Here is a 24775-nt window from a genome sequence, read left to right as displayed (position 1 = left end):
GGCTAGAGGATTTTATTTGGATGACCCGGATAGCTCATCTAATACAGCATGGACGTCTCTGTCCTTTGCCTGCACGGATCCAGCCTGCATGACTAAACAACCACCAGCTCCAGAGTCTTAGAAACCTAAAATCCTAAAATCACATTTAGAGCTGGTGTGCTGTTTAACAAGGGTCATCTAGAGGGAAAGCAACTGATAGGCTCAGGAGGTACTGATGCTGGCTCTTAATGTTTCAAACATACCATTTGCCTTGATCAGATGTTATTTTCGGGAAAGAAAATAGTCTTGTCTCTGGGACTCTGCGACACTAAAAATTGTTCTGAGCTTTAAAACTACTCCAAAGTTTCATAATCTCCACAAGCGTTCAAAGGGCAGAAAAACCCCACAGCTTGTGTTTTTCCGGGCCTATTATTTTATTTCAAATTTGATTTTCTTTCTGTTTTATTTGTTTTACATCATGATCACAAGCAAAATGGTGTAGCTATGGCAATGCTTATAGAATTTGTGTGTCCTGCTCGGGGCCTAGTGCTGTGGGCGGTGTGGGTGTTGGTGTCGCACACTCGAGAGCAAGGAGGAAGGTGACATCAAAGAGCTTGAAGACTGAGCACATTTACTTTTCTGATTCAAATTACTTTGTTTGGAAAAGAGTAAACACAATTACCTTAACAACTGAGCTGGGAGGCTTTGAGGGTTTAACACAACCTTGTTTTCCTAGGGAGAGGGTGGGGACTGCTGAGGATGGGGGAGAGGGGCCTCAAGAACCAGGTGGTTTTATTTGTTTTCACTTTCTTCTCCGAAATGCGTTTGAGTAGTAACAGGGCATTTGATTTTCTTATAAAATTGACTTTGCTTATTTTCCTTATTTAGAATGGAATTAACGTTCATTATAAAATAATTAGGCCAGTGGAGAAAGCCCACAAAATTCTGTCACCGAGCCTCTTCCTACATTTGTACCCTCAGCCAACAGTTCCCCTGCACATATCCATGTAGCAACACCAGCCCCGCCCCACCCCCACCATGATGGCATGTTATTCATTGTTTCATTGTTTCCTTTTTTTCCATAGTGGATCCCAGAGGGCTTTCACCCCCAGCTCCTGTAGAGCATCTGTGGCCTAGTATTCCACTACATGGGTGTTACCTAGTTTATTTAACCTGTCTTCCGCTGGTAATTTCTAAGATTTGCTACCAAAATATTGGTATTTTGCTACCAATACCAACACGGCCATTAATATTCTTGTAGTTGTGGGATCGTGCAAATGGGACAGTGTACCTGGAGGGTGAATAGCGAGAACTGGAATTGCTGGGTCAGGAGGTATGAGCACTGGTGGTTTTGTTTGGAATTGTGTTGCTTGCCTCCAGAAACAATCATACCAATTTATACTCATGCCATCCATGGATGAGAATGCCTGTTTCCTCACATCTTTGGGAACACAGTGTGATGTCAAACTTCTGGGTCTTTGCCAGTTTGGAAGGCAAAATTGTGCCTTAGTGTGTAGTTGAATGTGTACTTATCTCGTTAGTAAGGGTGAACGTCTCTGCTTAAGTTTAAAGAGCTGTTTGTATTTCTTATTTTGTAAACTGTACTTTTCCTATCCTTTGTCCACTTTTCTATTGGGTTTTATTCTTTTTCTTATTGATTTCTTATAGGTCTTTATGTATTAATAATGCTAGTCTTTTTTTCTGAGATATGAATCACAAACATATTTGCCAGTTCACTGTTTGTATTTTATTTTATTTAGTCTCCTCACTCCTCACCCTGTGCAGAAAGTTTTTATTTTTATGTAGTCAAATATCCAGGTCTTTATCTTTTAATGACTGAAAGGTTTTATTTTATAGAAGAGGCTTTTCTCAAAATACGTTATTTTTAAAAATCCTTCTAGGTTTTCCTCTATTTACATATGAATTCATATTTGATACATCTGGGAACTTATTTTTGGTGGGGCGTACAAAGTAGAAGACCAGCCTTACTGATATTTTCCACATGGCCACCCGTTTGCCTCAATACCATTTATTGAACAATATCTTTTCATTAATGTTCTAAAAAATTAGTGCTGTATATTAAATTACCTCGAGAATTTGTCTTTTATGAACATTCTGTTTTATTCCATTGATTAGTTTGAAGAGTCATGCACTGGTACCACTTTGTTTTGTTTTTTTTTTTGATATGAAATTTATTGTCAAATTGGTTTCCATACACCACCCAGTGCTCATCCGAACAGGTGCCCTCCTCAATACCCATCACCCACCCTCCCCTCCCTCCCACCCCCCATCAGTACCACTTTGTTTACAAACTATAGCTTTATGATGTATTTTAAAATCCGCCTCGCTCTGGCATGCTCTCCTATGACCTTTCCCCCCAGATTTTCGTGGCTATTCTTGCTTGCTTACAGACATTGAAACCAGCTTATCCACTTGTCCCACAAAAATTATTAATTTTTTTTGTTGGAAACACGTCAAGTTTACAGATTGACATAGGGAGAACTGAATTTTAGGATGTTAAGTCTTTGACCAAGAACACGTTATTTTTTGCTATTTTCTTCAAGTCTTCCTTTGTGTCTAGTAGCAGATTCTTTTAATACTCACTCCAGTAAAGGGAATGTCTCCTAATGAAGTACTAGCAAGAGCGTAAGCTCCCCAGGGAGTTTCTCAGAAAAAGCAAGCTTTGGGCTTAACTGATGCATATTTCTAGTCTTTGAGAATCACCTTTCTCTTTATTAAATATTCTTTCAATAATTTTGCATCTGTGTGACCATATTAATAACCAAATTAATAATTTGCAAAATTATCCTGCATGGTTTTTCTGTTTCGATATGATAAGAGGCCAGCAAGATGAGTTCTGGTTTCTAGCATTGTGCTGTCTTCTCTTTCTCTCTTATTTTTACATCTAAATTTTACTTAGTTTTTTTTTAATTAAAAATTTTTTTAAATATTTATTTGATTTGGGGAGAGAGAGAGAGAGAGAGAGAGAGAGAGAGTGCAAGCAGGGGAGGGACAGAGAGAGAGGGAGACACAAAATCTGAAGCAGGCTCCAGGCTCTGAGCTGTCAGCACAGAGCCCGATACAGGGCTTGAACTCACGAACTTCGAGATCATGACCTGAGCCGGAGTAGCCGGATGCTTAACCGACTGAGCCACCCAGGCTCCCCTTCGGTTTTTTTAAACTGATTTTTTTAGTTTGAAATGATTTTAGATACCCAGAAGAATTCCAAAGATAGTGTAATGTTCCTGTGTTTCCTTCTCCCAGTTTGTCCTACTGTTAATATTTTAAATAACTATTGGGCATTTGTCAAAACTGAGGAGTTAACGTTGGTATGTTACTTTTAACTAAACTTAAGTCTCACGAGTTTTCCCATTCATGGCATTTTTTCTTTTGTTCCAGAATCAAGTCAGGAGACTACACGGCACTTAGTATTGTTCTTTGATTAACCTTGCTCTTTATAGCCTCTAGGGTTAACCATGTAGGTTCTTGTCAGGGCTGGAGGAAAACCCTAATGACCACAGAATCAGATCATCTGATCACATGATACAGCCTTTCTGCCCCAAATGTGCTTTCCTGTATTTGCATGGTTTCATTAATTTAAACACAGTGTGTATTATGTTTGTGTGTGTACAATATAAAGACAAACTAACATTTCTTTATGTCCTAATGATTTTCCTTCAAATACTGTTGACAAGGTTGTCATGTATTGTGGTAAAAGTATTGTTTGTTAAATCAATAAATGGATTCTTCTTCATACTGTCCACATTTGCCTAATCTATAAAGATAAGCAGTATGGTTTGGGTTAGTGATTAAAAACAAGGGTCTTGAAAATCTGGGTTCAAACCTAACTCAGATATTACTAGCTATGTAATCTTGGGCAAGTTACTTAATGTCTCTGAGCTTCAGTTTCATCCCCTGTAGAATGGAATGATCATAGAAACTTCTAGAGATAATGCACACAGAGCTCTTAGTGCAATAGAAATTTCTAATAAAAGATAGTTTTTACATATGGGCCATCTCTCATCCTCCCTGTTTTCAAATAGGCTTTATATACAACATATCCTTCAGGATCACAGCTTGGAATTTAGCAGTATAATTTTTTATGCTGCGAAGGAACAGGTCTGGGGAGAGGTTTCAGTAATAAGAGTTTTGGCAAGTACCAATACCATGCACTATTCCAGTCTCCCCTCTTTATATTCATTGGTATTTTATTCTGGACTCAATACGTTTTCCCAAAGTGTGTTAGTGGATGAATGGGTTCAGATACACGTGGAGGTTGGAGGAGTGTGGAGCAGGAAGAATCTCTTCCCTTCTCTCAGGTAGCTGTGTGTGTAGCTACGGTGTTTGAGTCTAGGTGGGGATTGCCAAGAGACCGGGTGGCCCCACTTGGGACAGAGCTCTCAAGCCTGATTTTGGGTGAATCTCTGGATGGTTGTTTGAGGTTGTGGCTGTGGGGGTCCTGAGGGAGTTTCCATTAAGGGTAACTTTGGGTCCTTCTGGATGCCAAAGGGAAATTTTCTAGTTTACCTGGAAGCATTCAAAAAAGGCTAGACAGCAGGAGTGGAAGGCAGGGGTGAGCTCCTTGGTCTGCTCTACAGACCATCCTGGGCTAGAGGGAGAGATTCTAGTTTAGGTTGTTTCTGGGAGATTTATTGTAATTAACATTTTTCAGTCAATGCTATTATCTCTGCAAAACTGGATACATTTGGCAATATGGAAACAAGCATTCTTGGCTTTACATATAAAGGTCTTCCATCTCAGCTCACATATTTCTTTACCTGGAGGTAATGCTAATACTTTCTTCTTTAAAAAAATTTTTTTTTCTATTGTGCTTTTAGATCCTGTGTGTGTATATTTATATCTATTTGTATGTATATTATTATATACAATAATATAGTATTATTTCAGGTTCTGAATGGAAAATTCTTTATGAGGAAGTAGACAAAGTTGCTCTCTTTTCTAATGATGTTTCCTTGATAATGTTTGGAAACATCTCATAGATAATGCATAGTCCCCCCTCAAGCCTATTTAGCAACAAAATAATCCCCAAACCCAGTAATAAATAATCCACATGCTTACAGCACTCTTGCAGATATACATATTGTTGTTTCAGGATCAAGGACATGAGGAGAGAGAAGGTTGATTTTTGGTATATTATGTCATTGTAGAGTAGACTGACAAATTTTTTCTTTGCTATGGTATATTTAATACAGGATACTGCTTTACATTTTTACAACTTCTTTACAAAGCTGATGTATGGATCTTTACATCTTTGACTATGAATGTAAATTATCACTACAGTAAAGGGAAGAAGTCTCACACATACTTTTCTCACACTGCTTTCTTTTTCTTCCTCCAGGAAAGCCAATTCGGCTATTAAGGGAACCTCTCAACAGAGCAGAGGAGGAGAAGGCAAGGTTTCAGAAAGAAGAGCTGTTTACCATCAAAGCAAACTGGGTTCCACACAGACATAGCATATCATACACAAAGACAAAGGTAAATGCTCCATGGTTTTTACAAGTAATTTACTGTGCTTATATAAATGTACTAGAGACTCTAGAATTCTTACTGATCATATTACTTGTTTTTCTATTGTTAAAAAAAAAAGCCAAATAATCAAATATAATTTAAAAAGTCAGTTGTCTGGATTCCCCTCCCGACTCCCCCAACCCCCCATCCAGTAACCTGATGCTTCTGTTGTGTCGACGTCTATATATCTGAGAACAGTGATGTGTTGCTTGTGATAAGTGCCAATTTGGTGATACTATATAATGAAAATGTACTAGCCTTTCATTTATCAAAGTGCCTTTCTCTGCTCAGTTTTAAAAAAACAGAAATTTTACTTAGAGTTACATATTTCTTGGGTTAATTCATATTTTATAAATATGTGAAATTATTAATTCATTCTATCTGTAGCATGTGTGGACCCTGAAGCTTATGGCAGTGCTGTTATCTATTGCAGGGATGCAAACACGCTCTTTGATGTGTTATTCTTGGGGACTAGAGAGGATAAAGATGGAATACTCATTGGGCCCAGTTCTCCAGATGGCCTGAAAATGTAGCAGTGGGTTATATGCATTTCCACAGAGCAGGGTCATGATTCTCTAATCTGTACCATGTTATAGATAACAGGACACTCCAGGGAGTAGCAGCTCCAGCCATTCTTGCTGTATGTCCTTCTAGGATGTGGCACCAGAACGTCACCAGTCCGCAAATAGCCCTTCCTGCACAGGCGTTTCAGTAAACTGTCTCTGCATCCACTGTGTGGAACGAAGTACATGACCCAGGAAACATGCCTTTTGTGAATAACAAAAATAACAATCACATACAATGCCAGCTTTATTTCTATTATCTGACAATCCTCACAACAACCCTCTAAGATAGGTTTTTTAGTATCCCTGATTTACCGATGAGGAAACTGAGGTATAGAGGGGTTACCCATATAGCTCTATTATTCTCTGGCCCCAACTTGGGTTGCTTTAATGGATGCAGGCTGATTCTTGGCGTTGAGATTCCTTTTTTTTTTTTTTTTTTTTTTTTTGGTTTTTCTCCCTTAGGACTTTATTCTCTAATTTATTCATTCTATTTTTTAGTCAGCAAATACGTGTTGAGAGATACTATGGACGAAGCACTGGGTTCGTCCTATACCTGTCTTGTTCATGCTGAGGATACAGTCATGAACAAGACAGGTATACTGGTAACCCCATAAAGCTTCCACTCTGAGGGGTGCCTGGCTGGCTCAGTTAGTAGAGTGTGTAACTCCTGATTTTGGGGTTGAGTTTTGAGCCCCATGTTGGGTGAAGAGATGACTTAAAAAAATAAAATCTTAAAAAAAAAAAAAGCTTACACTCTGTTGAGAAAGGCAGGCATTCAACAGAGAATCACAATAGACTGCAATGCTGGTTGGGGAAACCCTAGGTGCTGCGGGAGAGCAAAGCCAGCGCATCTAATCTGGTCTACGTGTCAGAGTCATTTCTCAGCAGTGGGGTGGGATTTAGCCAACTAGGAGAAAAGAGAAAATGGCTGTTGGCAGAGGGAACTCCAAGGGGGAGGCAGGCAGGAGGTCTGTGAGATAAAGAGAACATGCTGTTTGAGGAGCTGAAAAACTAAGGTCAAGTCTGGAGTTGGAGGGAAAATGGGAATGATCAGATGGAGAGGGCTACTGGGGTAGAGGTTGGAAGGCTTGCCGTGCCATTTTGAATTTGCACTTTAAACTCAAAGAGATGCCTTTAAAGGGATAATCAGGAAAGTGATGTGATTTAATGCACACCTTCAAAAGATCAATCTGCTGCCCTGTGGAGAAGTGGAGGCAAAAGTGGGGCTGGTAAGACCAGAGGGTGGCCTTTCCAGTCATTCCCTAACCATCCCCTAACCACCCCCCCCAACCATCAGGATACTTCTTTTGTAACCCTCAGGGATGCTGACAAATCCTCTCCTTGGTCAGCAAATACTCAGCAGGGTAAGATACGTTCCAGGTGCCTACATTCCATCAAAGGCCAGTGAAGACAAATACGCTTGATTTATGCAGCTGGGTGAGAATGACCTACGTAAGCTTCCAGCAGCTTGTGTGCTCACCTGAGGAGAGCTGGGAAGCAAAAGAACCCAAGACAAGGCCGTTGGATGTTTGATCACTATTAGTTCATTCCGTTGACGTGCATCAGTTCAATAAACATGTTGGCACTCAAATTTTTGTCCAGTTAATGAGAGCTTTCTAGAATGCTTTTCAGGTGCCATTGTAGGCCTTGATGTAGATTATCTCACTTATTCTTCATCATGGCCCTCTGAAGCTAATAGTCACTTATTCTCCAGCTTCTAGTTCAGAAAGCTGAGGCAAAGAGAGTTTGAATTACTTGCCTAGGGCACATAACTAGGAGAGAAAAGGAGCCAGAATTCTACTATATGATCATATGAATAAATGAATGAGCAAATACCTACTGCCTCCTCTCATTTGCCTCTAATAACACGTGAGAATGCTCACCTGATTGTGAACTTCCAATCACAAGACTGATTGAAAGACACTGGGTCATCTCTACTGTCTTCATGTAGATTTAGCAACCATGTAGGGCCCACTCAGTCTACCATCTGTGGCTCTGACCCTAGAATGGGGAAAGGAAAATGCAACCAACTACTGAGCTTTCTATATTGTGGGGAGCATGTTACATTTGGTTAACCAATTAAAACGAGTTTCTAATAAAGAGACAGTTTCTCTAGGGAAAACAAGTATGTGAAAAAGATTACACAAATTTTTAAGGAGTTTACAGCTAAGTTGAAGCACACATATACCCACAAAAGGTAACAACATACTCAAAAGCAACCAGGATCCTATTATGACTTTTGCTTGCCTTAGCCACTTTTGCCTTTGTGGATCCCTTCCTTCATTTAAAAGTAACTGAGATTAGGAGCACCTGGGTGGCTCAGTTGGTTGAGCATCTGACTCTTGATTTCGGCTCAGGTCATGATCTCATGGTTCATGGGTTCAAGCCCCACATTAGGCTCCATGCTGTCAGTGCAGAGCCTGCTCTGGATTCTTCTCTCTCCCTCTCTCTCTGCCCCTCCCCCACTTACTTGCTCAGTCTCTCTCTCAAAATAAATATATAAACTTAAAAAATACATAAAAGTAACTGAGATTAGGAGCACCTGTGTGGCTCAGTTGGCCGAGCGTCTCTGATTCAGGTCACGATCTTGTGGCTCATGGGTTCGAGCCCCACGTCTGGTTTTGCTGATAGCTCAGAGCCTGGAGCCTGCTTCAGATTCTGTGTCTCCCTCTCTCTCTGCCTCTCCCCTGCTCATATTCTGTCTTTCTCTCTCTGTCAAAAATAAACATTAAAAAATTTTTAAGTAAAATTATATGAATTTTACAAATACAGGGTACAAAGATGAATATAATACAGATTGGATTCATTATTATATCTTCATTATTTTTTTTTCTTCTAGTTTTGAAAGAACATTAAAACATTTTTTTGAGAGCCTGTAGGTACTATGCTGTTGTACCTAATGGATAAGTTTCCTTTTCCAAATAAATGATGCAGTGAGGAAAAAAAAAAAAAACCAGAAGAAAAAGAGATTGTTTTGATCTGAACTATGACTCTAGGGGATTCAAAGTTAGCCAAGAAGATGATGCTAAGTGGTCAGTTTCCAGGATGAGGCAAAGATGGAATGGGCAGCTGAATAAAGTCCAGAGTGCAGTGGGAAGGAAGGGGGACAGGTGCACAGTGAGAGAGACCAGAGATTCCCTTTTATCTGATGCCAGCTGTGGATATTGGGAAGAGATTGCTAAAAGACACTGTGCAGGGTGAGACAGAGACCAACATGGGCCAGTGTGGGTAGGGAAGGGCATGGGTAAAGGTGGGATGCTGGCCAGAACCCTTAGCCAGGGCATAAAGCAGGGGATCCTGGGGTAATGCTCAAGTACAGCGACGAGACTGTGCAAAGCAATCCGGAAAGGCACATGGAGCAGAGTGATATAGTGATACCATGAAGTGATCATTCTCTGTTGATGGTAATTTTATTTTTGTGCTCCTCCTGTATTGCAGGGCCTACTGATCATCAACACCTAATAGCTAGAGTTGAGTTCTGGATGTGAATGAATTAGGTTATACCAATTCGGTGCATCTTGTGAGACTTAAATTCATACCTAAGTTGGGAGAAGCATGGACTTTGACACAATTTTGCAAAAGCAAAAACCTTCGTTCCTAAACCCAGTTGAAGCCTGCACTTATGTCATATCTGCTACGCTAATCACACAGCCGAGCCCAGAATCAAAGAGGGTGAGGCAGATCACTCCCAAGTTACTTGACAAAGGGCACCAATGCAGAGAAGAGTGAAGAACTAGGGCTATGAAGTTGATACGATACAGGGAGTAACGTGATACAATCCCCATAATTAAAAGGACCACTTCAGTAGCTGTGTGGATCACGGGGAGCAAGACGGGAGTAAGAGACAACAGGGAGGAGGCTATGGCAATAGTCCAGGGTGGAAATGATGGTAGTTTGCAGTAGGGTAGTAGTGGAGGTGGTGAGAACAGGTTGAGTTCTGGATATATCTTGAAGGTAGACTTGACAGGACTTCTGATGACTTAGATGTATGATTCAAAGGGTAGACAAGAATAAAAGATGACTTCTGGGTTATTGGCCCAAGCAAGTGGATGTCACTTCCTTTGAGGCTCTAATAGTCCAAGATATGATCCATTCATTGGATGGTGATTACGTGAGTGGGTTCCTTTGTGATAATCCATGGAGTTGTACATGCCATGCATTTATATCCATGACTTTCTGTACTCATGTTACCTCTCATTTAAAAAGCCAGGGAAATATTGGTAGAAAGAGGCTCAGTAAACACTGGAAATCAGTCCCCCTATTTCCTTGAACTAATTCGCCTTGGCTCATAAATTCCTCAAATATCTGTTGCATTCAGTTCGGACCTCTTGCCTGGATAATTGCAATCAGGCTAACTTATTCCACTGCCTTTGGTCCCCTGTCCATCCTCACACTGCAGCAGAAAAATCCTTATAAAATAATACAGCCACAGCTCTTTCCTGCCAAAAGTTACTTCCCAATACAGTAAAGGTCAAACTCTAGTACTTATGATGTAAACCCTTTCAGCTCAGGCTTCTCCATATCCATACCTAGTCTTTCACTGCTCTCTCCTTCCCACTCTGCGTTCTGGCCGTCGCAGCTGTTTGCAGTTTACTCAACACCTTGGCCTTGTGCCTTCCTCTGTCTGCAGCGTCCTGCTTGCTTTGTGGGCCTGGGTAAGACCCTACTCAATTGCCCGCCCCCACTGTGAGGCCTTCCCAGTGTTCCTAGGCAAAACCTCACCCCTCCTTTGTGCCAGCACCTGGCCTTACACTTCCCTCCATGTATTAGGGCAAGTAGCATTTTGGGTTATAATTATTTTGTATTCGTGTTACAATTATCTTTTAAGGCATAGTTTATTTTCTTTTTTCTATTAAAGAGAACTGAATAAAGTAAGAGAGCTAGCCATTTAGGGATGGCCTGTATGAAAAGGTAATAGAAAAAAGGAAAAGACACCCCAAATCTTGCTATTTCAAAAACCTTTCCTTTTATTCTTTCCTTTCAGTCTTTTTCAACGCTTGTTTTTATTTTTTAATTTTTTAGTTTTATTTTTGAGAGAGACAGAGAGAGAGGAAGCTTGAGAGGGGCAGAGAGTGAGGGAGACAGAAGATCCAAAGCAGGATCCGTGCTGTCAGTGCAGAGCCCAATGTGGGGCTTGAAATCACGAACCATGAGATCATGGAGCTGAAGTGTGATGCTTAACTGACTGACCCACTCAAGAGCCCCTGTGCTTATTTATAAAATACAGTTGGAAACACACAATATAAATTCTGTCTTGCTTTTTCATGTAATTTTGTAATGATTTTCTCTTGATATTTAGAAATATTTCAGGGGCACCTGGGTGGCTCAGTTGGTTAAGCATCAGTCGTTAAGCATCGTGGGTTCGAGCCCCGTGTCAGGCTCTGTGCTGACAGCTCAGAGTCTGGAGCCTGCTTCTGAATCTGTGCTTCCCTCTCTCTCTGCTCCTCCCCCACTTGTGCTCTCTCTTCTCTCAAAAATAAACATTTAGGGGTGCCTGGGTGGCGCAGTCGGTTAAGCGTCCGACTTCAGCCAGGTCACGATCTCGCGGTCCGTGAGTTCGAGCCCCGCGTCGGGCTCTGGGCTGATGGCTCAGAGCCTGGAGCCTGTTTCCGATTCTGTGTCTCCCTCTCTCTCTGCCCCTCCCCCGTTCATGCTCTGTCTCTCTCTGTCCCCAAAATAAATAAAAAACGTTGAAAAAAATTTAAAAAAAAGTAAACATTTAAAAAATATTTCATATGTTTTTGTAGGAAACCTATTTCTATGTCGTTTCTTAATACCTATACTTCTTCATGGTGTATTTTGTTTACATGTGTTATTTGCCCATCAACTTATTGGTTTAGTGTTTTTTATTGGTTTGTATAAGATTTTCTTATATCAAAAATATTACCCATTTTCAGTTAAAAAATATCATTTAGGATTGAATTAGTCTGCAATTGACAGAAAACTAAGTATATTAGTTTTCCTCCCTCCTCTCCCCAGCTTTATTGAGGAATAATTGTCAAACAAAATTGTGTATGTTTAAAGTATAGAACATGATGATATGATATATGTATACATTGTGAAATCATTACCACAATCGAGTTAATTAACATATTTGTCGCCTCACATAGTTGCCTTTTTTTGGATGAGAATGCTTAAGATCTACTCTCTTAGCAAATTTCAAATATACATGGCTGTATTGGTTTTCTATTGCTGTTGTAACAAATTACCAAGCTTGATGGCTTAAAGGAAACAAACTTACTCTTAACAGTTCTGGAGGTCAGAGGTCCAAAATGAGTCTCACTGGGCTAAAATCCAGGAGTTGGCAGGGCTGTGTTCCCTTCTGGAGGCTCTACGGGGGAGAATCTGTTTCCTCGCCTTGTCCAGCTTCCAGAGGCCGCCTGCGTGCCTTGGCTGGTGGCCCCTGTCTTCGTCTTTGCAGTGGGCAGAGGTGAGTGGTCGTTCTCACCTATAATTCCTCCCACCTCTGCTTCTACCATCACATCTTCTTTAGCTCTGATCTCTCTTTTGCTTCCGTTTCCGCTTTTAAAAACTCTTGTGATTACACCGGGCCCACCTGGATAATTCAGACTACTCTCCCCGATTTAAGGTTAGCAGAGTAGCAACTTTAATTCCATCTGCACCCTTAATTCCTCTTTGTTGTGTAACATGGCCCAGCTACAGGTTTAAGGAATTAGGATGTGGACATCTTTTTTTGGGGGGGGGCGGGGCGGATGTTATTATATGCCCCACCAGGCACCTCAGTAAGTAGTTACCTGTTTTATGCAAAAATAAGTCTATCCAGGACTAGTAGGACAATTTAATTAAACCATCAGGTAATCAGGTTTTCCCTGTCTTTTTGCTATATCATCCTTAGTGTATGGATCTGTGACCTGGTGTTTCTTGCCTCGTTTTTGCCAGATGGCTGCTGAACCTCCAGGCATTTCTTCCATGCTCCAGAAAGAAAAAAGGTGGCAGCGTGAAGGAACAAAATAAGAAAGGGCAGGCCAGCTGAGAATATGTCTTAGGTCAGATTCTAGGCAGGCCTTGGCCCGTTCTTGTGTTAGTAACTTACGTAGGAAGTATTTCTGGGAGAAATTGATGAGTAGAGTAAGGGAAACAGCAGAGAGAAGAAGATAAAGTCATGCAAGGGAGTGCTGCAGCCCCATCTTGAACTCTAAGCATAAATCAGGCAGGTTGGTGTCCTCTCAAAGCCAAGTAGCTCCCACATTCAGACCCCCACCCCAGGCAAGGGGGAAGGATGGGGTGGTGAACACCCGGGCCCTTCTGACATCTAGGCAAAGATACTCTAGTAGCTCAAAGGTCGTTGAAGAAAGTAACAGGTGTGAGCTGTCAGGATCAGAACCTCCAGAAACAAGAATGTTGTCACACACAGCAGATAAAGGGTTTCTGAGGGGAACCGGGAAGAGCACCAAGCATTTGCTGCAGTGTGTCTTTTTTGTGAAGTTTCTCTGGATGCCTTCTTCAACAGTCTCCAATACTTTCCTTCTTTCCTAACTTACCACATAGCCACCCCTTGCTGCAAAGATGTCTAAGACAGGATTATTAATTGGATACCTTGCTCCTTTGGCAACACTGGAGTTCTGTTAGTAAGTAAATAGGAAAGAATGGACACCGGGTAGGCAATCATCAGAGTCTGCTAAAATATAATTCTCATTTTCTTTAGTTTTTATTAAACAGAGGATTAAATATTTTACATAGTTGATATTTTCTTCTGTAATTTCATCCACTATTGTAAAATTAATCAATCTATATCATATCTGTATTTTCTAGTTTATAAAAATGTTTAGTTCTTTATAACTTATTTTGGTAAATAATTTCAAGTGGTGCTACAGATGATTACCCATACATCCATATAAACTTGCTGTGTGTGTGTGTGTGTGTGTGTGTGTGTGTGTGTGTGTGTGTGTCTTTTATGGCCATGCATGTATTCCACTCCACTGGTCTGTTTGTATATCCCTTCTTCAGTGCCACATTTTATTTATTTATTTATTTTTAATATATGAAATTTATTGTCAAATTGGTTTCCATACAACACCCAGTGCTCATCCCAAAAGGTGCCCTCCTCAATACCCATCACCCACCCTCCCCTCCCTCCCACCCCCCATCAACCCTCAGTTTGTTCTCAGTTTTTAACAGTCTCTTATGCTTTAGTGCCACATTTTAAAGCACAATGTGATTTTATAACATATTTGTTATGCTTGTTTATTTATTTATTTTAAGGGGGGGCACCTGGGTGGCTCAGTTGGTTGGGCATCTGACTTCAACTCAGATTGTGATCTCAGGGTTCGTAGGTTCGAACCCCGCATCAGGCTCTGTGCTGACAGCTCAGAGCCTGGAGCCTGCTTCAGATTCTGTGTCTCCTTTCTGTCTCTGCCCCTCCCCTGCTCATGCTCTTTCTCTGTCTCTCAAAAATAAATTAAAAAAATTAAGAGTGAAAAAAGAAAAAAAAAGAGAGAGAGAGCGAGGAAGATTGAGCGAGATTCAATTAGATGATGATTAGGCTCCCATCCAGGTCTAACACTTTGTCATCCTGAGAGTTGTGTAGCTCTCTGAAGTAGATTCCACTTGGCTGACCCTGTTGAGCCTAGCTAGTAGTGGCTGGTTTCAGCATGAATCAATGGATGCTCTTATATAAGAGGTGGGGTGAGAGAACACTTCTAGAAATCCATGGCTTCTAGTCTTCCTACTGGTACACTTTTCTACTTCCAACCACCTGGGATAGCTTCCTTCCTAGGGCACCCAAACTAACTTTTCTAAATCAAAAATAGAGGAAAGCAACAACTTGAATCATTAAATAATAAAAGTATTTAATAAATAACTATAACTATTAACATATATTTAATTAATAAACTAAACTTTGACTTGTGCTTGGCACATAATAAACACAACATAGTTACTATAGTGTTTTTCACGCAACGTGTCCCCTAAATGCCACTCAGTGACTTTATCTGCTAATTTCCCAAAGGAGCTTTCCATCAAACACTGAAGAAAAGACTTGCCATGTAGGGCTTATTGAGAAGGGGACATGTCAAATTTCAAGTTGACAGTTGAGCCTTATTATTCATGAATTTTGCAATTGTGAATTCACCTACTTGTTAAAATTTATTTGTACCTCCTGCCCCCAATAGATATCGGGCATGGGTGGAATGGTGAAAACTTTGAGTTGCCCAACACACATATTTCTCAGCTGTGGTTGAACAATCCGGCACTGTATTCTTATTTCTGTTTGCACACGATAAACAAGTATCCTTTTTGTGGTCAATTTAATCTGCTTTTTGTATTTTTGTGCTTTTTGTTGGTATTTTTGCTGTGTAAAATGGCCCCAAGAACAATACTGAGTTGCTGTCTGTGTGCAAGAGGCTGTGACCCTGCCTTATGGAGAAACTTCCTCCAGTAGATAAGCTTCATTCAGACACGAGCTGAAGTGCTGTTGGCTGTGAGTTCAATGTTAATGAACCAACAGTATGTGTTAAATAAGATGTCTTTAAAGAGAAACACATACAAAATAAGGTTTTGTATTGATTTCTTGACAAAAATGTTGTAACAAGAAGCTCATAGGAGCTTAACCCTATATTTTCCCCTGGGAACACTGGCTCAGTGTTTGCTAATTCAGTGGTTGTGGTGACTGTACAGAACATAACTACCATGAGTAACAAGAATCAAGTGTATTTTCCGAAGGGATATGGGGCTGCTTATGATTTTTAACCTTTTTAAAAAATGTTTATTTATTTATTTTTGAGAGAGAGAGAGAGAGAGAGCGCACACACATGTACATGCACAGGCATGAGCAGGGGAGGGGCAGAGAGAGAGGGAGACAGAGAATCCCAAGCAATCTTGCACTGTCAACACAGAGCCTGACGTGGGGCTCTATCTCACGAACTGGGAGATCACGACCTGAGCCGAAATCAAGAGTGGGACGATCAACCAACTGAGCCACCCAGGTACCCTAACCCTTTTTTTTTTTTTTAAGAGAGAGAGCAAGCAGTGTACGCATGCAAGTGGGGAAGGGGCAGAGGGAGAAGGAGAGAGAGAATCTCAAGCAGGCTCACACCCAGTGCAGAGTCCAAGCAGGGGCTCAATCGCGTGACTGTGAGATCATGATCTGAGTCCGTATCAAGAGTTGGTCGCTTAACTGATTGAGCCACCCAGGCGCCACTTTTTTTTTTTTTTTTTAATGTAGTCTCCATGCTCAACATGGGGCTTGAAAACTCATAACCCTGAGATCACGAGCCATGGACTCTATTAACTGAGTCAGCCAGGCACTCGTGATTTTTTAACCTTGAGTGTTCCCATGTCACCTCCTGTTCCCCAAAGATGGGACTCCCTATATCTTATTCGGGCATGACACAAGAAGCATTTATAATACCTGTGACACCCACTCACAGTGCCTTCCTGTTGAAGTCATTTAGACCCCGTTAGTTATGAATTTTCGTTATTTTCTTTAACACCATATATTTTATGTTCAGTTTTGTCATTTAAAAAAAAAACAACTGGGGCGCCTGGGTGGCGCAGTCGGTTAAGCGTCCGACTTCAGCCAGGTCACGATCTCGCGGTCCGTGAGTTCGAGCCCCGCGTCGGGCTCTGGGCTGATGGCTCGGAGCCTGGAGCCTGTTTCCGATTCTGTGTCTCCCTCTCTCTCTGCCCCTCCCCCGTTCATGCTCTGTCTCTCTCTGTCCCAAAAATAAATAAACGTTGAAAAAAAAAAATTAAAAAAAAAAAACAACTGACTGCGGTGCCTGGTCTCAGTTGGGAGAACATGTGACTGTTGATCTCAAGGTTGTGGGTTTGAGCCTCACATTGGGTGTAGGGATTACTAAAAAATAAATAAATAAATAAATAAAATAAAATAAAATAAAATAAACAAACTTATAAAAAACTGGTTTGTTTTGAGAAGCACTGAATATTGGTTTTAAGTAGGAAGAGAAAATTGCACCCTGATTAATGGTGTTGTAGATTCCTCAGTGACTCAGGAAAGCATTTTCTTAATGAATAGGCATCATTAAGTTCTACCATGTATCAAGCACTGCACTAAGCACTTTATATACATAATTTTATTGTATCCTCACAACAATGCTGCAAAGTCATGTTATTGTCTTCATTTTGTCAGTGAGTATAGATCAGGGAGCTGGATTCAAATCCAAGTCTATTTGACCTAAAGTTCAGGTCTTTCTACTAGAGCGTTCACCATAGGCACTACTTGGTCATATTACCTGTCCTTCCTTACAGGTGCTAGATAAAACCCATTAGGAGAACATGAGTCAAGTTTACTCATCCAGACTGAATATGTCACATTCACACCTTCTTGACCCAAGGTAAAGCAAACAAATGAAAAGAGCATGAGACGTCTTCCACAAATTTAACCCATGCTTCAGTACTTTAACCAAAAGAGAGAAGTGTACATGGGGGAAAAGGAAAGACATACACCAAGCCATCTGCTTTTATAATACATTAATAGTAAATACAAACAAATATTTGTGTTATATCTACATGTCATTAGCTGTGAAAAAAGCACACAATTCCAGAAGTGGCACCTTTAGCTCTAGCATGCAGTGACAATTAAACAGTAGTTACTATGCCAAACAAATAAAATAGATCTCTCTACCAATGCTTTCAGGGTAATGGTAATTAAATAGATTTTTGGTCAGTCCTGTCCTATATCCTGCACTAAGTTGATTAACCTGTTTAATGAGTATATGAGAATGACCAAAGCTGACCTCACATCAAAGAGCCCCATTGTTGCTGTTAGCTGACCTGAATTTTAATTGTGCACTAGGTTCTTTAATTGCACCACAGATGTGCTAGAGAATAGAGCAGGTACTTTAAGCGGCAGTGGGTTTCTTTTCCCAGATGTGTTTGATTGCTCCAAACATGCAATATCAGATGCTATTTTGCATATCTAGGCTCTGAACACTCCCCCTCTTTGCAAAGACTCACAGTTTAACAGTTGTTTTTTGATATAGTTGGGAGTAGTGATCAGTTTTATTTATATGGGAAAACTTACCTTTGTGTATTACTAAACATCACAAAGAAATTTAGGAAAAAAAAGTCTGTAAATAAATCAGCTGTGAATAAATTAGAATCCAGTCTTCAGGACTCCTTTAAGGCCTCAAGCCTCAGTCTTCAGCCTCCAAGAGGATTGTTAGAGGCAGATGTGGCTTCCTCAGTGTGCTGTCACCAAGGGCCACCTATTATTTCAAGCTGCAAGTACCAGACCATAGAAAAAGGAAGCTAGTTCTTACGTGATAACACTCATTTTTAAAAAACCCTTTAACATGTGCTGTAGTCTTCTTTCCAATTTCTCTTTAACTTGTTTTGGTAAGCAAGTTGAACAGGGTATTTTAGCTATCCACCTGCAAAAAGACGATGACACTTTGAAATCATGTTTCATTGTGGCACTTTCAAAAAATTCAAACAGAGGTCATAAACCTCTGCTGCTTAAGACTTAAAAAAAAATAAGGTGGCTTAAAATCTTTTTGTGACAAGACGTTTTTTGGGGGGTGGGGGCGGATAGGGAGAGGGCATAGATAAATAAGGATAAATAAAGCAACTTCTGCTGCTCTCTAGCTATACTCTTCCCTGCACCCATTCCTGGGGTAGAAAGTGGACCCACTGAGTGGGAAGGGGCTCACATGACTTCTGTCATCCACTCTACGGCTCATCAGCTGTGACAGATCCCAGATGTAGATGTGAAATGGCACCCAGTCCAGGATGAGTGAGAGGCATGTAAACAGTGGAAATGGCAGTGGGGATGGAGGCAATGTATGGGACCAGCAGGAGACCCCAGGGTGTGTCTGTCTCTAATTGACCAAGTAGCTTGCACAGTCCTGCAGTCTTGGATTCTCAGGCTGCTTTCTTTTAGTGCTTTTCTTCTCCTGCTGCCTGCCTTGCTCATTCAGCTTCTTGTCTAGACACTAACTCGTACTGTGGCCTTGGGGCATTCATTTAACTTCTTTGGGCCTCGATTTCTGCAACTATATACTATATACTACATTATCTCCCAAGTTTGTTTCATGATGCCGTTTTGTGGTTGTCTTAGCAGAGTATTTGACTGAATGATTAAACTTATTTCCCCTTTCTTTTTTTGAGGTATCTTTAGATTTTATTTCATGTCCCTCCACAGCAAAAAAAAAAAAAAAACCCACAAACAAACAAGCTAAACTAACAAACAACAACAAAAAAATACCCACAGGGGCGCCTGGGTGGCTCAGTTGGTCAGGTCATGATTCCAGGGTTGTGGGATTGAGTCCCACATCAGGCTTTGTGCTGAGTGGGGAGCCTACTTGGGATTCTTTCTCTCTCTCTCTCTCCATATATGTGTGTGTGTGTATATATATGTGTATATATCTATATCTATCTATATCTATATCTATATCTATATCTGCCCCTCTCTCCTGGGAGAGGCTTTCTCCCTCTCTCTCAAAATAAATAAATTATGTATATCTATATATCTATATATCTATATCTCCACAGTCTATTGGTCATAGGTGGTTTTTTATAGCTAAGACAAAGTTGTTGGACTCCGGATAGTCAGAAGATGATGTTGGGGTTTCCCCCTAGAATTGTGATTAGTTCGCTAAAGAGAAGTATCTATATCCGTACATGCTGGTACATTATCACAGTCAGAGAGGGGCCACGTAAGGAAAGTCAGGAAAGGTGAGGGCCAGCAAGGGTGTTGGTGTCATTGGCAAGATCCCATTAGTGGTGATTTGCTCCCCAAACAGAAAGCATTAGATTATTTTATTGTTTGGGGAAGATTGCTAACACATCAGCAGGACCCCTCCTTCACACAGTAAGTCAGCAGGAGGCTAAGGAATTTTCGTTCTTCAGCGTGTCTGGTTGCAATTAATCCCATGTCTAAGTGGGCACTATTATGTTTCTTCACTGTGTTGACTGGTATACTCCACAGTGAAACCTTCTGTAGATGTTGAGGATGGAAGCAGAGGCTCAGAAGCACAGTTCTGGAAAAGCAGGATTCAAAGCACTTTCCTTAGAGTTGCTCAGGTGGGGAACAGCCCTGGAGGTGGTGAGGGGAGCAGGGGAGGTGAAGGAGGGAGTGCAGAGGTTGGAGGGGTGGAGGAGAAGGAGAGTCCACTGAGACTAGTACGATACAGGTCCCTCTTTGGAAGCAACTCTTCCGGAAATGCTCTGCCTGTAAATACTCTTTCTTCATCATCAGAAATCTCGTTTCCTTGCTTTGTGCTCTTTTTTTCAAGTACCATGTCTGAGCCCCTTCTGATTCACATTTTGGTTCCAATCAAATTAGAGGTGAGGAGGCAGCATCAGGGTTATGCTAAGGTGTCTGGATGTTGGTCCTGTGTTTCCTCACACCCTGTGCAGAGAAGACCCAATCATCCCCCCTAGGAGATGCCACTAAAACCTGAGGAACTTATGGTAAAGGGCAGGGGAGGAGGTGAAGTCTGACCTTACCCAGAACGCAAATTCAGGAAAAGGATGCCTAGACCTGCTCTGTGAGGAGGAAAGAGTGTAACTTCTGTGGGCAGGAGCATGTGGAGATGTACCATCAGACTCACAAAACATCAGTTCTAGAATCACACTCAGATTTTGCACATCTGTGAAATTATTATTATACTGTAATAATTGTTGGTTAAACAGACAAAGAAAGATTTTACCCGAGCTATCATGGTTCATTATTTTCTCCCATTTGGAAGAGATGGCTCATGTTGTGGCGGATTTGTGAGTCCTCTTAGGCAACAGGCTTTGGAATTAATTTCTTCCCCCAAAGGGTTCATTTTGGCTCTGGTTCCAGTCACACTTACTATCTGTGTGAACTCAATCAAGTTTCTTGATTTCTTTGAGCCTCAAGTTCCTGACCTGTGACCTGCACATAATAATATTAGCTATAGGGAATGGCTGCTTTGAAGACCCCATAGGAAGTGTCTTTGTGAATGTACATTATAAATTACTATATACATTTTAATCTTTTGCTTCAGCCATAGCAAATATATAAAGACTGTTATGCACCTTTTTTTTTTTTTTTTTGGTATTAGCCTCGTCTAAGTTCCATTTACTGTCCTTATTTTTGGTTTTTTTTTATTTCTTTCCACTTCCAATGTACAGATCTGCTGAATATATAAACTGTTTTGGGGAAAAGACAGGGTATGTATAAATAATCAAATAAATTTAAATTATAATTTTGCTAGCGGGTTGCTAAAAGAATCAGAAAGATATGCTAATATGTCAACCTTCCCCACCTTACCACCAACATAACATTAGCCCTGCTAGCTTATGTGAACCTCCATCATTGACTTACAGTATGCCAGGTGCCATCTGTGGCACTTTACTTGTCATAACTTTCTAGGGGAGGTGATACCGATCAGTGTTTAGCTGATTGACCAAATCAGTTATGTTGCTCACCTTATATGGCCCAGGAGCGGACAGATTTTTGACTTTAGGCTGTGTACCGTCCAGGGCTACCAGCTTGGTGCCACCATAGGCTGTCTTCTTGCGGAGACATCTCCCAGTTCATACACCTGGAAATGGTAGGAAAAATCCATTCATTCATTCCATAAACAGTTAATGAGCCTCTACTATGCACCAGCTACTATGGCAGGCACCCTGGGGAATGTAGGAATGCATGATGGATGGTCCCTACCCTCTGGGAGTACTTAGGCCAGTGGAAAAGCAATTATATAGGTAACTAAGTAGCTTGATGAAGTAGGGAGGTATGGCAGAGTGCTTGAGTGCACAGTCCCTGGAGCTGGCCTGCTGTGTCATCTACCAGCTGAGTGGCCTTGGACACGAACCTCTCAGTGCCTCAGTGTCCTATCTATGTCTACAGAGTGTTAATAATAATGGTCGTGGTGAGGTTTACTTAAATCAACACATGTCAAACATGTAGAACAGTGCCTGTCACCACAGGAAGCCCTTGATAAAGGATGATGATGGTGATGATGATGGTGGGTGTGGTGGTGATAAGAGGTCCAATGTGGAAGGCATGTCAGTTATCCAGGAGGCTGGGAAGGGCATGCAGAACTGGTCTTGTTGGCAGAGGAGAAGGAGCTCCCTCCAGGTGGAGGGTTCGGCACTATGGGCACAGTTAAGGTAGAGAGAAGGATGTTCTATGTTCTCAGAGTTTTTTTAGTCAAGCAGGAACTGCTCTCAACTCCTGAATTCTGAGCTTGATGCTAGAGTGGAGACAAACATGGCATGTTTCCATCTCAAGACCATTTTGTTTGTTACCATGGCTGGTAACAAACAAATTGACTGGGCTGGATAAATATGGTTTGTAAGCAAATATATGCTTTTGTCAAATAGACATGGTCAGTGCCTACAGAGGCAGGAAGGTTGATAGCAAGAAGAACTTGTCTTGTTAATTCCAGGTTGGGGAACATCTTGTTAGGAAAATGAACAAATCTGAATGAAGGTTGATGGTGTGGTCTGAGTTTAGCAAATTATTTCTTAGTCCTTTGCTTTCTTTAAAAAAAATAAAAAGTCATGGGCAGGTTCATGACCCACAAGCAAATGATATCAATGTTGAGCACAAACCCCAACCCCCCAAAATCCCTGGCATTTTTTTTTATCCTTCTTATTCCTAGAAATGTTCCTTTAAAAAAATGAGGGATGTGAATTTCTATGAGTCTCCAAAAGGACAGAAATTACTAAAAATAAAACAAATGACAGGTAGTGAGAAAAAGCCCCACCTAACTATAGCTGGTACATAAATAAGCCCACTTATATATAATTCAGTGTATTCTGTTAGAAAACATTGAATTCCCAAACAGAATAATCAGTTTAAAATTAATGTGGTTTATTAACAATTAAAAGTGATAACACAAGCTGAAGAAATTGGAGGTGAAATGTTGAGTTTCCTTTGATAGGTAGAGTAATTACAAAGTGTGCTTTTGAAGTTCAAGAAGACAGCCTTAGGACACAACATTTTTAAAGTAAAAATTGGCTTGCCCTCTGTTCAAGTGATTTATTTTGCACTAAGCAATGGGTGTGAGACATGATGTGATTTAAAATTTCATCCCTTGATGGAACTGCTTGAGGGTGACATGATTTTTTTCTTTTTTCTTTCCTCAGCCTGCTCAGCCTATGAAGTTTCCTATCTAAAAGTTAATCTTCTGAAATTCCTTAGGAATTTAAGGAAACCTAATCTTTTGGTGTGTCAACAAAAGGGCCTGAGTATATTGCTTTCCCTCTGACATTCAGGAGCCTCAGAGTGCCCGAGTGGCCCCTAGCAGGAGCTGGTGCTTACCATGGCCAAGCAAATCCAGCCATTCTTGTTTGGTTGCCTATTAAGTAATTACCTTCGGGAAACTTCACCTCTGCCATTAAAAATTCTCTTTCTCTCTTAAGAGAGCTTGAAAGATGTGGGGGTGAATTGAGGAGGGGAGGCGTAATATCCTTGAAGAGGAAAGTTAAAAGGAACTGGGATTTGGTTAAAATAGAAGTTTAGATTATCAAGGGAGCAGGTTATTGAGGGAGAGAAGAAGAGTCATAGTTTAAAAAACACGTTGATATTTTACATGTTTCAGTGAGTGCTTCATCTCTATTTTCGCCAAGGAAAATAAATGCATTTAACGGATTTTTAAAAGTTTTCAATGGTCTATTTATTAGAAAGAAAAAAGAAGTTGTAAAAACGTCTCTTATGGTATGCTAGTAAATGCTCAAAAACTGGCTGTCTCAGCGAGGGGAGGGCCTGCCCTGATCTGTAGCGTTTGTCAATTTCCTTGGTGTAAATGCTCCCATGATGGTGGATCCTATGAATGTAAAAATGTGAAGCTGGGGAGAGACGTAGAGAAACACACCATTATTCTTTCCATCGTACAGATCCAGTAAATGGAGATAACCCGAGGAATGTAGACAACAGTAAAAAGTTGTAAAACAAACAAACAAGGAAGTAATGAGTTCTCAGTACTTTTTATCTTTGTTTTTAATCCAACTTAATTATAAGTTTATATAAATTAATTTTTAATTCTGACTGTGTTTAACAACCAGCTCACAACTTTTCCTGAACATTTAAGGTGGCTCTCAAGAACCAGTATAAGCTCGTTCTAGCATGTCACTAAATACATGTATGGTATCTGTGGAAAGGGGTTTGGAAGGTCACATCCCAAATTACTGACCGTGGTAATTACCTCTTGGTGGGGGGTGGTCATGGTATGTGGAAGGGGACCTATGTGCGTGCGTTACTCTGTATACTTTTGTGTGTATTGCTAGTATAATAAAAGTGAATACGAGATGGTTTTTATAAAATATGTATTGTGTTTATACCAATACCTCCTTTCCCTCCTTTCAACGGAACCCAAACCCTTGAGGTAGGATGGCTCAAACAGAGGGAGTGTTGGACTAGGCACTAAACAATTGGTTTTTAATTATGGTTTGGCCTCTGACAGTCTGGGTAACTGAGAGCAAGCTATTTGATCTCTCTGAGCCTTGGGATCTTTGTCAAATGAAGATATTTGAAGTTTATCTGGAAGAGTCTATTCAGTTCTGTCTAACCTTTACATGTCTGATTATTTTCTTATCTCATTCAAAAAGTATAAAGACTACACACCCAGGGACAAAGAGTTCTGTGAAGTCCCAACTCACCACCGATTTTATTTATTTATTATATTATTTATTTATTACTTATTTTATTTCCTGACTTTTCAGAAGATTATGGACTTGAAACTCATGGTCCCTGTTAATAATCATAATGATTGGCCGGGTTGAGAGAACGGGGGTTTTGGAAA

General features: G+C 40.7%; 1 long non-coding RNA gene across 1 annotated transcript; it reads left to right on the top strand.

The window, feature by feature from the left end:
• Positions 1-20174: 20174 nt before the first annotated feature.
• LOC122468089 lies at positions 20175-24298 on the top strand. The gene is made up of 2 exons (XR_006293133.1): positions 20175-21194; positions 23121-24298. It is a non-coding gene; the product is annotated as an uncharacterized LOC122468089 (long non-coding RNA).
• Positions 24299-24775: the final 477 nt, after the last annotated feature.

Source organism: Prionailurus bengalensis, chromosome B1 (assembly GCF_016509475.1).
Source record: "Prionailurus bengalensis isolate Pbe53 chromosome B1, Fcat_Pben_1.1_paternal_pri, whole genome shotgun sequence".
Taxonomy (NCBI): Eukaryota; Metazoa; Chordata; class Mammalia; order Carnivora; family Felidae; genus Prionailurus; species Prionailurus bengalensis.
This window is presented reverse-complemented; position numbering and strand designations above follow the sequence as displayed.